The sequence below is a fragment of the Triticum aestivum genome, chromosome 3D (genome assembly GCF_018294505.1).
Source record: "Triticum aestivum cultivar Chinese Spring chromosome 3D, IWGSC CS RefSeq v2.1, whole genome shotgun sequence".
Classification (NCBI taxonomy): Eukaryota; Viridiplantae; Streptophyta; class Magnoliopsida; order Poales; family Poaceae; genus Triticum; species Triticum aestivum.
Window position 1 is genome coordinate 57,629,678 of NC_057802.1, and position 12,284 is coordinate 57,641,961.

Consider the following 12,284-nt stretch of genomic DNA (forward strand, 5'->3'; position numbering starts at 1 on the left):
TCGAAAGGTTAGAGGAGTTGTTACTCTATCTTAGGGCATATGGCAATTCTCTCGACGATATCTTGCTAAATGTATGCCATGAATCTCTCGCTTCTTTCGAAAAATTTACCAGTCTTGAGTCAAAAATGCTTCTATGCATGTTTGTGTTTTCTTCCCGTTTTCTTTTGTATTTGTGTTTTTCTCTTAGGAGTGGTCATGGTGAGCATTCTAGGTATGAGGAGGAAATTTCACAGTAGCCGCGTGCAGTTGATAAAGCAAAGGTGGTTGAAAGAAAATCTGCGAAGCCACCAAAATCACGGAAGAAAAAGGTCGAATCAAAATCTGCTGAAGAAGATGACGATATTCCCTCAGCGCGCAGTCAGCCCGAGGATGAGCTAGTCACAGACTCCAAAATCATGTTCTCTGATGGAAATCCCAAGAAGGGTGGCCACGAAAGAGAAAGGAATACTGCGGCTGAGATGTCTGATCCCGAATCCCTTAGAACACCCCATGGAGATGAAACTGCTCAAGATAGAAATAACAGATTGCAGAAGAGTCGCTGCCACTGGGCGAAGAAATGTTTCAACTACGAGAACGTCCAAAGGAAATACCAGATTCTATTTGCATTCACTCCACCTTGGAATGATTGCATTGCAGAGGGCCTAGGCCCTAATGATGAAAAAGTTAGGCGAGCTCCTCCCCCCAATGCTCATGCAGACTCATCGAAGACAATTGCTGATTTCCCAAAGGAAGTTGAGAAGCATACAAAGACCAAGGCCAAGCGTGATGCCAAGGAGGCGAAGAAAAATCAGTTGGAACGAAGAAATATTGAGCTAACTCAACAAGATGTGCAGGAGAAGAAGGAAAGGGCGTTTGCCCGAAAAGAAAAGAAAAGAAGAGGAAGTCTGCTACTCCTCGAGCTTCGAAGAAGAAGTCCATTGCCAGGAAGTCCAGGAAGGCAGAACCTCAGTCTTCTAATGATTCCTCTGATGATAATGCTGGGGAAGAAATTTCCATGTACGATCAAAGGGCTCTGCTTGATAAGCCATATCATACTCCCTCTCCAGCAAAGGTCTCTCCTCCGTTGAGATCTTCACCAAGGCTTGCTCCCATCCTATCAGATAAACCTTCGGGTTCTACTGCCCCAGTTGTGAAGAGGAAGTTGATTTGCGATGAAAAAGTTGTTGTCCCAGCCAAGAAGGCAAAGAAAATTGTTCCTGCTTCCACATAGGAATATGAATTTCATCTTATGTTTGACATCATTGAAGGTGCTTCCTATGATGCAAATCTAGTTGAGTTGAGCAGTTTGGGTCTGCCTGAAGATGTTACCAGAATGCTAGCAAAACACTTCTCTGAGCTAAAAGAAATCACCAAAGAACTCAATCAAGCTGCCGAGGACAAGAAACTCCTTGAGAAAATGAGGAGGGAAGCTAAATCTGAGTCTGAAATAAACACTGGTACGCGTTGGTCCTATACAAACGGTTTATAACCCCTTTCCACGACGGCATTTGGAACCGTCGCCTAGTGAGTGTGGGCGATAGGGGGGGGGTCCTTCCTACACGACCCAGAAACCATTGGGGATATGCCCTCCTGGCACACACGCTCGGCAAAATGAGTTCGTGTGCGACCGGCAAGCGCTCAAATTATACAGAAATACGTACAGTAGAGCCAAAAAGAATACAATTATACGACGAAATTGTTTCCGGTCGCAAGTACATTCCACACAATCAGTCTCCGCTAAACGTTTCCGTTCGTATGTACATCCCACACAGTCGCTCCAAGGAAAACATTTCCGTTCACAGGTACATCACACACAATTTTTCCCGTTAAATCGTTTGCATTATTGAATGTATCACACACCGTCCGTAGAAGAAACTATGTGGCAAAGGCTGTCCATCACACACAGTTTTTATGTGGTAGACATTTGCGCAAGGTGGCCTAACGCAAACAGTTTTCAAGAGAAAGTCATGTGTGATTGTTCATTGATCCAACACGGTTTATTCCTAGAAACTATGTGCGTTGCCTCAGGTCATCACCCACGGAATTTTTCAACAACCGTTTGCAATAGCAAAACCCAAATAGCAGGCTAATTCACCATGAGCAGGCTAATTGCCCTATTATTAATAATCCATTTATTAATCTAATTGACATTCATATTAAGCACATAATATATTTCATTTCAATATTAAGGAAGCAGAATTTCATAATTGAAATACATCAGAGTACAACATGATATAGCTTCAGCACTTAGCTACCCCATTACACAACTGCACCAGCACCAACTTTCACATGCAACATGTGGAACCTTCCGAAATTAGCATCATAGACGGTATATAGACAGATGCATCTCATATGGAAAACTGCTGTAGCAGAAGGCGAATATTGAGCTTTCATTCATGTTGAAGGTCTTTGCAACTTTAGGCCAGTGCCTGTGGATGATTGACCGTCCGTCCTTCATCCTCTTCAGGAACCCTTGAATATTGAACCGTGGGTATTGTATGAAAACCTTCCTCGCCTCCTGACCATAGAGGTGGGTTGAGAGGTAATCATCAATGGACTGCTTTGGAAAGGCCTGAAAACAAGGATGTGCATTAATATCTTTTCTATATTGGAAATGGGGCAAAGGAATAAAAAAAGGCATGGTATAATAGTTAGTACCATCTTGTAGTGAACTGATGTCTTCTTCATTGTGCAGACAAAGATCTTGTTGTTTCTTGTCGCTAATTTCTTTATCCTAACAATCTTTCTGAGTTTCTTGACTTGACTAATATTCATGGACAACTCATTTCCCCATATGCAAAAAAGGTCGAACAATGGGTCAAAACCTCTGACAGCAGGACCTGCATGTGCAAGACCAAATTGCTAAAAAACCAAAATATTAGAATGGTTCCTGCAATTGCACAATAATGTGCTATTAGACAACGGACCATGCACGTGCTAGCCTCGATTGTAAACTTCAGTGCTTCCCATTGTTTCCCTCCAACACATATAAGGTAGTTAGTCATCAGGTTAAGTAAGGGTTCGCATGCTATCAGTAAAATATGTTGATGAAAAATAAGCACATTGTAGATTCATCAGATTAATTCAAGCCACATGGAAAACCCATTTATCCAAACCAAGCATGATTAAGAACTAGGAAATATAGCACCTGTATATGTTTCTCATGTATTAAGTGCAGCCAAATTCGATTTATTCCTCACATGCACAACAATACAAAATTCTACCCACGACAATTGGACATCGCAGTGTAGAATTGAACCAAGCAGTTAGCTAAACACCACAACAAATGAACCAAACATTAACTGAGCACCACATTGCACAATATAACATACTCCTAATAGAAGACAGACAGTTAACCAAACCAAGCATGCTTAACAACTTGGAAATACAACAATTGTATTTGTTTCTCATGTATTTAGTACATCCAAATTCGATTTATTCCTCACATGGTATACAATAACAGAATGCAGCCACAATAATTGAACATCGCACTGCAGAATTGAATCAAGTAGTTAACTAAACACCACAACAAATGAACCAAACATTAACTGAGCACCACATTGCACAATATAAAATACTCGTAATAGAAGAGCAGACAGTTAACCAAACCAAGGATGCTTAACAACTTGGAAATATTGCACCCTGAAGAATTGAACATCACATTTGCAGAATTGAACCAAGCAGTTAACTAAACACCACATTGCACGACATATAGAACATATGCACTATAGCAGAAGATTGCATGGTAAAAGTAGATAGCACAATTCACAAGAATTTGTTAAGGAAAGGCAGTAGCTAGCAAACGATGGCCTCGAGAAAACACCACGAACTGGCATTTAAAGCAGCCAACCGCATCGCGGCGTGAACGGCGGCCTCGACGGCGAGGTGCTCCTCCAAGATCTGGGGGTCGGCACGAATGGCAGCCATCGCGACCTCATCCGCGCATGCAGCCGCGATTTGCTTCTCCGCTGCCAAATGCTCCTCGATATCCTGGCTATACTGCATGCACCATGGCTTAGGGTGGCGCTTATTTTGTGGAGGGGTCAGTGATTTGGGTGGAAGGTGTCGTGCTCGCGCCGACGGTCGGGGCATGTGGGATGTGGAAGGAGGAGGAGGATGGGGGTCGGGTGTGGATTACCTGCCTGGATAGGCGAGGCCTAGCAGCGTGAAGGAGGGTCGCCGGCGAGGAGGCGGTGCTGCAAGCAAGGAGTGAAGGTTTCAACTTGGAAAGGAAGGCGGAAACAGGGGATATGTGGCTTTTGGTAAGGGGGAGGGGGCGGGGAGGTAGATATTTCCACGGAAGCTGAAAATTTGGAATCGCTTCAGCGAAAAAATGGCGCGCAAAGTGTCATCAGACACGGTCCCTTATTCAGAACTGTGTACGATATGTGAACATCACAAATGATTCAGATAGCTTAACCCGTGTGTGTTGAGTTTGAACGTCAAAAATTTTGGTTCGAATTTCCCTGGTTACAGTGGTCATCCACGTCATTGCATAATTTTGGTACACAAAGGAGACTAACTTCTTAATCGAGCAAGTTCAGCAATTAAACAGAGCTAGCTGACCTAAACATTACTCTAACAAATTAAAGACCAGCGCTCTTAATTAAACAAAACAAAGAGTACTACTACGGCTGGTGCTCGTCGATCTCCGCCGTCGCCTCCATGTCCAGCTCGTGCCCGACGGTCTCCTGGGGAAGAGGCTCCATGGCATCAATTGCACCATACTCGGCAAGCATCTCGACATCCGCGTCCGCCATATCTTTGGCATAGGCCACCATGAGCTGGGCGTGGGCGGACGCGATCTGGGCTCTGGCGGGCTCCGTCGTGGCAAGGTATGCCGCGCAGGAACGGACGACTGCTCGAACTCTCTCGGCGATTGCCAGCTCTTCGGCCGTGGGTTGCCGACCATTGTCGGAGAAGCTTCGTTCGATTTGTGCAGTGACCGCCACAAGCTGGGCGTCGACGGCCTCGACATGGTAGTGGGCAGCCTCCATGAGGGCTAAGGCCGCCGCTGCGGAACGAACAACTGCTGTGCCGCTCTCGCGAGTTGCTATCCCCGAGGCAGATGCTGCTGCCGCCACATGAGAAGCAACAACAGCCGTTTGGGCTGCCTTGGCCACCTGGACGTACACTGCGGTCGCCCTCACGAAGCTTGTTAGCCCGCGCCTGGCGGCTACGGCTGCGCTCTCACCGGACTGGGCCACCGAAGTTGCCCTCACGACGTGGGTCCAGGTCCCCATCTTTCACCGGCGACGAATAAACAGTGAAATGATATTTGGGGAGTGACCTAGAGTGCTTGACATGCCGCCTGTGGACTGTAGCCGACGCACCTTCTCGCGTAAGCCATAGGCGTACTATACACCGACGGTGCTCCAAGATATTTTGTGCTGCATCTCACACGGTTGGTGATGATAAACTGCGTGTGATCTACTTGATTTATCATCTTGATTTGAATTACATAATGGGGTCACAGTGCATATAAACTGGTTGAAAATCAAATATGTGTCCTTGGTTGCATGCTTAGGTCCCATGCAAGAAATGAGAATGAATTTCAAACACCTTGCCACCGTCACTCGGCCGCAAACATTGAGATACCTGGTTTTTAAATTCTAGTAAATCCAAAACTTGTCTGAAATTCATGAAACTTGGCATGCTATCATGGAGGGGCATCAACATGCCGTGGTAAAATTTTTGTCCTATTTGGGGCAGGTTTGGGTATAAGCTTCTCATAAACCAGAGCTTCTCACAACAAGCGTGATGGTTTCGGTAGGGAACGTGCCACCTTTGGGGACCAAACAATATCCGTTGCCTCTTATTGCTTTCAAAAAAATCCGAGTGTCAACATAGAACAACAGGAGTGTTGTGTTCAATTTTGGAATTTTTCGGGGTTCGTTTGGACATTTTTATACATTAACTGGGTTTCCCAGGCATTTTATGCGCATAATTCAAATTTGAACTACATGCACATGCTCCAGTGCATATAAACTGGTTGAAAAATCAAATATGTGTCCTTGGTTGCATGCTTAGGTCCCATGCAAGAAATGGGAATGAATTTCAAACACCCTGCCACCGTCACTCGGCCGCAAACATTGAGATACATGGCTTTTAAATTCTAGTAAATACAAAACTCATCTGAAATTCATGAAACTTGGCATGCTATCATGGAGCGGCATCAACATGCCGTGGTAAATTTTTTGTCCCATTTGGGGCAGGTTTGGGTATATGCTTCTCACAAACCAGAGCTTCTCACAACAAGCATGTTTTTTTGGTAGGGAACGTCCCACCTTTGGGGACGAAACGATATCCATTGCCTCTTATTGCTTTCAATTTTTTTCTCGTGTCAACATAGAGCAACAGGAGTGTTGTGTCAATTTTTGTGATTTTTCGGGGTTCATTTGGACATTTTTATGCATTAACTGAGTTTTCAATGCATTTATGTGCATAATTCAAATCTGAACTACGTGCACATGCTCCAGTGCATATAAATTAGTTGAAAAATCAAATTTGTGTCCTTGGGTGCATGCTTAGGTCCCATGCAAGAAATGGGAATGAATTTCAAACACCGGGGCACCGTTGATTGCCGGCAAAACATTGAGATACATGGCTTTTAAATTCTAGTAAATCCAAAACTCGTCTAAAATTGATGAAACTTGGCATGCTATCATGGAGCGACATCAACATGCCGTGGTAAAAAATTTGTCCCATTTGGGGCAGGTTTGGGTATATGCTTCTCACAAACCAGAGCTTCTCACAACAAGCATGATGGTTTCGGTAGGGAATGTCCCACCTTTGGGGACGAAACGATATTGCCTCTTATTGCTTCAAATTTTTTTCTCGTGTCAACATAGAAGAACAGGAGTGTTGTGTCAATTTTTGTGATTTTTCGGGGTTCGTTTGGACATTTTATGCATTAACTGAGTTTTCAATGCATTTATGTGAAATTTGAACTACATGCACATGCTCCAGTGCATATAAATTGGTTGAAAAATCAAATCTGTGTCCTTGGGTGCATGCTTAGGTCGCATGCAAGAAATGGGAGTGAATTTCAAACACCGGGGCACCGTTGATTGTCGACAAAACATTGAGAGGCCTGGTTTTTAAATTCTAGTAAATCCAAAACTCGTCTGAAATCCATGAAACTTGGCATGCTATCATGGAGCGGCATCAACATGCCGTGGTAAATTTTTTGTCCCATTTGGGGCAGGTTTGGGTATATGCTTCTCACAAACCAGAGCTTCTCACAACAAGCATGATGGTTTTGGTAGGGAATGTCCCACCTTTGGGGACAAAATGGTATCCATTGCCTCTTATTGCTTTCAAGTTTTTTCTTGTGTTAACATGGAACAACAGGAGTGTTGTGTCAATTTTTGTGATTTTTCGGTGTTCGTTTGGACATTTTTATGCATTAGCTGAGTTTTCAACGCATTTATGTGCATAATTCAAATTTGAACCACATGCACATGCTCCAGTGCATATAAATTGGTTAAAAAAATCAAATCTGTGTCCTTAGGTGCATGCTTAGGTCCCATGCAAGAAATGGGAATGAATTTCAAACACCGGGGCACCGTTGATTGCCGGCAAAACATTGAGATGCCTGGTTTTTGAATTCTAGTAAATCCAAAACTCGTCCGGTGCACAAGTTCACCGGGAAGCGTGCGAGATGTTCAACGCAGGATTTGTGCATCTCTTCAATGCAAACGGTTCAGTGAAGCAGTAAAGTGGCATAAAATAAACCAAAAAATATACGTGCTGCCACACGCCCCGTGTGCCGTGCGAGCAGGCGTGAGTTGATGGGACGCATGCGAGCAGTCCGCCGCGTAGGCATACTGGGAGGCGTGCGTGCAGGTGTGTGTATTGATGGGGAGGCGTGCGAGTAGCTGTGTGAAATGATGGTAGGAATGGCAGACGTCCGCCTCGCAGGCTCACTGGGAGGCGAGACAACTTTTAACCGCAGCCTGCCTCGCTCCCACTGGTCCATATTAATTGCGCGCCCGAGCCACCGACCATAATAGGCAGCCGCACCCCAGTACACAGTGGTCACCGACGTCTGGACTCTGGAGTGTATGACGATGCCGCCAAAGTGCACCATTGGAGGGAGTGGCGACGCCGGGGCTGGTGAAGCACCCGCACAACGCGTGAAGCTGGCCACAGAGGTTTCCGTCGCCGCCGATGAGGTCTCGCGCGGGCAGCAGCACGACCTTGAATTCATCGGCACCGTCGTGCCCCCAGCCGGAGCCGGAGGTCTTCCGACCAGGTGGTGGCGGGCGATGGCGGAGGCGACGACGGGGGCATGGGCCGGCAGCGGAAGCAACCGGCAGGGGCGGGGGCGGCGACCGGCGGTGGTGTTGCCGGGGCCGCTCGCCTCGCCCATGACATGAATGATGACCTCGCCGCTTGCCTCGCCCATGCATGGGGGACTCGCCGCCGCCGAGCATGGGGGAGTCACCGCCGCCGCAAGCAGACCTCGCCCACGTATGCACGCCTCTCCTTCCCCCCTCTCCTCTCCCCCATGCCTCAGATTTGCCTGTGTTGCGCCTGCTGATGAACACTATCCTGTGTTGCGCCTGCTGCTGAGGGGCAGGGGAGAAAGAGAGAGATAATTTGAGTTTTATTATCTTACTAGTTGAGGGGCAGGGGATGAACACACCTCCCAGTATGCACCCCTCTCCTCTCATGCTGATCTTGTTACAACACTAGCTGAGGGGCAGGGGAGAACTTTGTTTGAATCCTAGGAAATGTTTGTGTGGAGAACTGATAGGACTTAATTTGTCTGATATGATCATAGGTATGTAGAGAACTTTGGACTGTCCAGAACTTTGAACTTTGCTCCTAAACTTAATTTGTCTGATCTGAATTTTTGAGCATTGGGCAATGTAACTAGTTTTGTGGATGTCATAATGTGTGTGTGTGTGTGGTTGTATGAATAATCAACCTGCACCTATGAAGTTCCAGCCTAAGGTTTGTGTAGATTTGATGTAAACTTGGAAAATATGAAGGGAGTTGATGTAGATTTGATGTTACACCTCTGAAATTTCAGCCTCAAATTTGTTAAAGAACATCAATATTGATGTAGACTTGATGGAAACTAGGAAAAATCTCATTGATGTAGATTTGATGCAATCTTGGAAATGTCATTCATGTAAATTTGCAGTGCTGTTATTGTTGGTGGTTTAACCACAATAGTTCTTTGTGGCAGCATATGTTGTTATTGTTGGTGGTTTAACCACAGTAGTTCTTTGTAAACCACCTTTGTTTTTTTGTGAACCACCAGGTTTTTGTTAGCTTTTCTTTTCTCCCATGTGAAATCTGTAATTCCTATGAACTGCTTTTTATTGCTCCCATGTGAAATCACTAAACCATGTGAACTGGACTAAAGTAGTGAGAAATTGGAAATAGCTGAATGTTGTGGTTAGGGAGTTAGCATATAAAGTTGGGTGCCATTACTTCCATCCATTTTCATTAATTAATGTTGATGCACTTAAGATTGATTTGCTAAGTTGCAACAATTTGTTGTCTTTGGCAGATGGACAGATGCTGGATTAGAAAAAGAGTTAGAAAGTTTTTGAAAGAACATATGAAAGGAGTTGATGATTTCATGGCATTTGTTCGAGCAAATTTTGCCAACGATGCTCAGATTCTTTGCCCATGCTGCGAATGCCTCAACCGTTCAAGAATGGCTCAAGGAAGAGTGGAAGATCATCTGCTTCTTAATGGGATGTCCAGCACATATGATAGGTGGATATATCATGGAGAACCTTTAGACAGACAACCTCAACATTTTGAAGCTTATACAAAGGCCCCTCATATGATGGGTGGTGGTGATGCTGGCATTGATTTCATGGAAAAGGTTTTGCGAGATAATGCTGGTTTGGAGGAAGAGGATGGGCATGAAGATGATAGGATTCCTGACCTATTGAAGGATTTGTACGATGCTGAAGATCGTGCTGATGAACAGAAGTCATTGTTTGCTGAGGTGTTAGAGGAGGCGAAGCGCGCAGCTCATGAAGGGGGTAAATTTTCAAGATTTACCTTCACCATGAAGTTACTCCACATCAAGTCTTTCTACCGGATTAGCAATGCTGCATTCAACGCAATACTCTGCCTTTTGAGCTTGCAATTCCCTGATAGTTGTGTTCCCAGATCTTATGATGAAGCATTGAGCATAATCCGCAGGCTGGGGTTAGGTTATGTGTTAATACATGTGTGCCCAAATAACTGTGTCTTGTTTCGGAAGGATTTAGCAAAGCATGACAACTGTCCAAAATGCAATGCCTCTAGGTGGAATGATGCTGATGGGAAGAAGTCAGTACTGGAGAAGGTACTGAGGCACTTTCTGTTGATATCAAGGCTGCAGCGGATGTTCATCTCGAAGAAATCATCGCGTGAGGTACAGTGGCACAAGCTGAAGCGGCAACCTGTGGACAATGAGCTGAGCCATCCAGCGGACGGAGAGGCATGGAAAGAGTTTGACCGTGTACATTTAGATTTTGCTGCAGATCCAAGGAACATAAAACTTGGCATTGCCACAGATGGGTTTAATCCGTTTGGGAACATGAGCACGTCTTATAGCATGTGGCCAGTTTTTGTGGTGCCGTACAACCTGCCACCATGGGCATGCATGGATCAGTCCAACTTCATGATGTCATTGCTTATCCCGGGTCCAGAGTCTCCAGGAAAGGATTTTGATGTCTTTATGGAGCCCCTCGTAGAAGAACTGCTCTAGCTCTGGACTGGTGTACCTACATACAATGCCTTGAGTCCGAAAGAAAAGTTCAATCTACGTGCTGCAATCATATGGTCCATCCATGATTTCCCGGCTCTGCACACTCTGTCTAGGAGGATCACAGCGGGTTATAAGGCCTGTGTCCATTGTGACAAAGACCCTTGCTATATTGGGCACCGCCGCTTTCTTCCCCGAAACCATCGCTGGCGAAGAAGCAAAGATTTTTGTCGATGTGGAACGACACCTATGGGATCACAAGAATCCCTACTACGGTTGCCAGGGCGCAGGGTTGCAAGAAGAGCAGGATCAGTAGCCAGCACGAGAATCGTTTACCCAGGTTCGGGCTGCGAGGATGCGTAAAACCCTAGTCCTGCTTTTGTGGGTGTATTTCAGAGAGTTCTTGAGCTCTCGAACTAGCTGTGGTGAGTGCGTGGTTCGAAAGAGCCGAATCCTTCTCCAGTATGCCATGGGCCTCCTTTAATGTCGAAAGGGGCTGCCACAGTGGCACACAGGAGGTGGAAAGGCGTACAGTGCCCTGAGCTTATCGCTCGCATTACAGGACAAGACACATTTAATGCATGGCTTAGGTGTCCCCTTGCTTTATTGGGGATGGGGGCGAGGCCCATCCCGTCCGTTGCCGCTCCTCCTTGCTTTGACATGCGCCCTGGCCAGCAATGCGTGCGGCACCATGTAGGCAGGCAGGCAGCTGAGGTGGCGCGGTGGTGGAGCCAAGACCTGCATGCCGCCACGCAGGCGCTCGATGTGTTGGCCTGGGGGCTGCATGTTGCCATGCAGGTGCCCGCCCAGCTGGTTGGGCTGGCAGCTGCATGTAAATGATGGTGGAAGCTTGGTTGGCGTGGGCCTGGCGGTGGCCCTGCTGGCGTCCTTGGTGAGGGCCTTGCCGGGTGGCCCAGCAAGGGACTTGCCGTGTAGCCCGGCAAGGGTCTTGCCATGGCGCGCTGTCGTCCCCGGCAAGGGCCTTGCCGGGGGTCTGGTGGCCTTCCTCGGCAAGGATCTTGCCGAGGATCGTCGTCTTCTAATCCTCATCTGATCTTGAATATGTCTTCACAAATATCTGCATGCCACCACAGAGGTGCCTTCCCGAGCCCTGGCCCCACGTGGATGATGGCGTTGGGGACCGTGGGCTCAAGGGTGGCTCGCTCTGTTGGTGCGGGGCGAGCTGTCCCGGCAAGGGTCTTGCCGGGGCTGCTGAGGCTACCCCGGCAAGGGTCTTGCCGGGGGAACCTGCTTCGTCCCTCTGCTGTTTGTGGTCTTGGCCTTGGCGTTGCTCTTATCATCTTAGGCTCTGGTCTTACCTTGGCTCACCTCCCCTGTTCTGCTTGGTGCGACCGTGGGCGCGGCTCCGACTGCCCGTGCACAGGTAAAGGGGTACAAAAGCGTGCCCCTCTTTTTGTACACCGCCAGGCCCAAAACGGTGTGCGGGCAGGCGGGGCGGTTTTTACCGTGGTAAGACTTTTCGCGCGCTGCGCTTCCCACGACCCATGCGCGTGGCGCGGCGTGGAGGGGCGTGCGTGACGTGGGCGGCATGCGTGGGGCGGTTTTCACACGCATGCGTCAT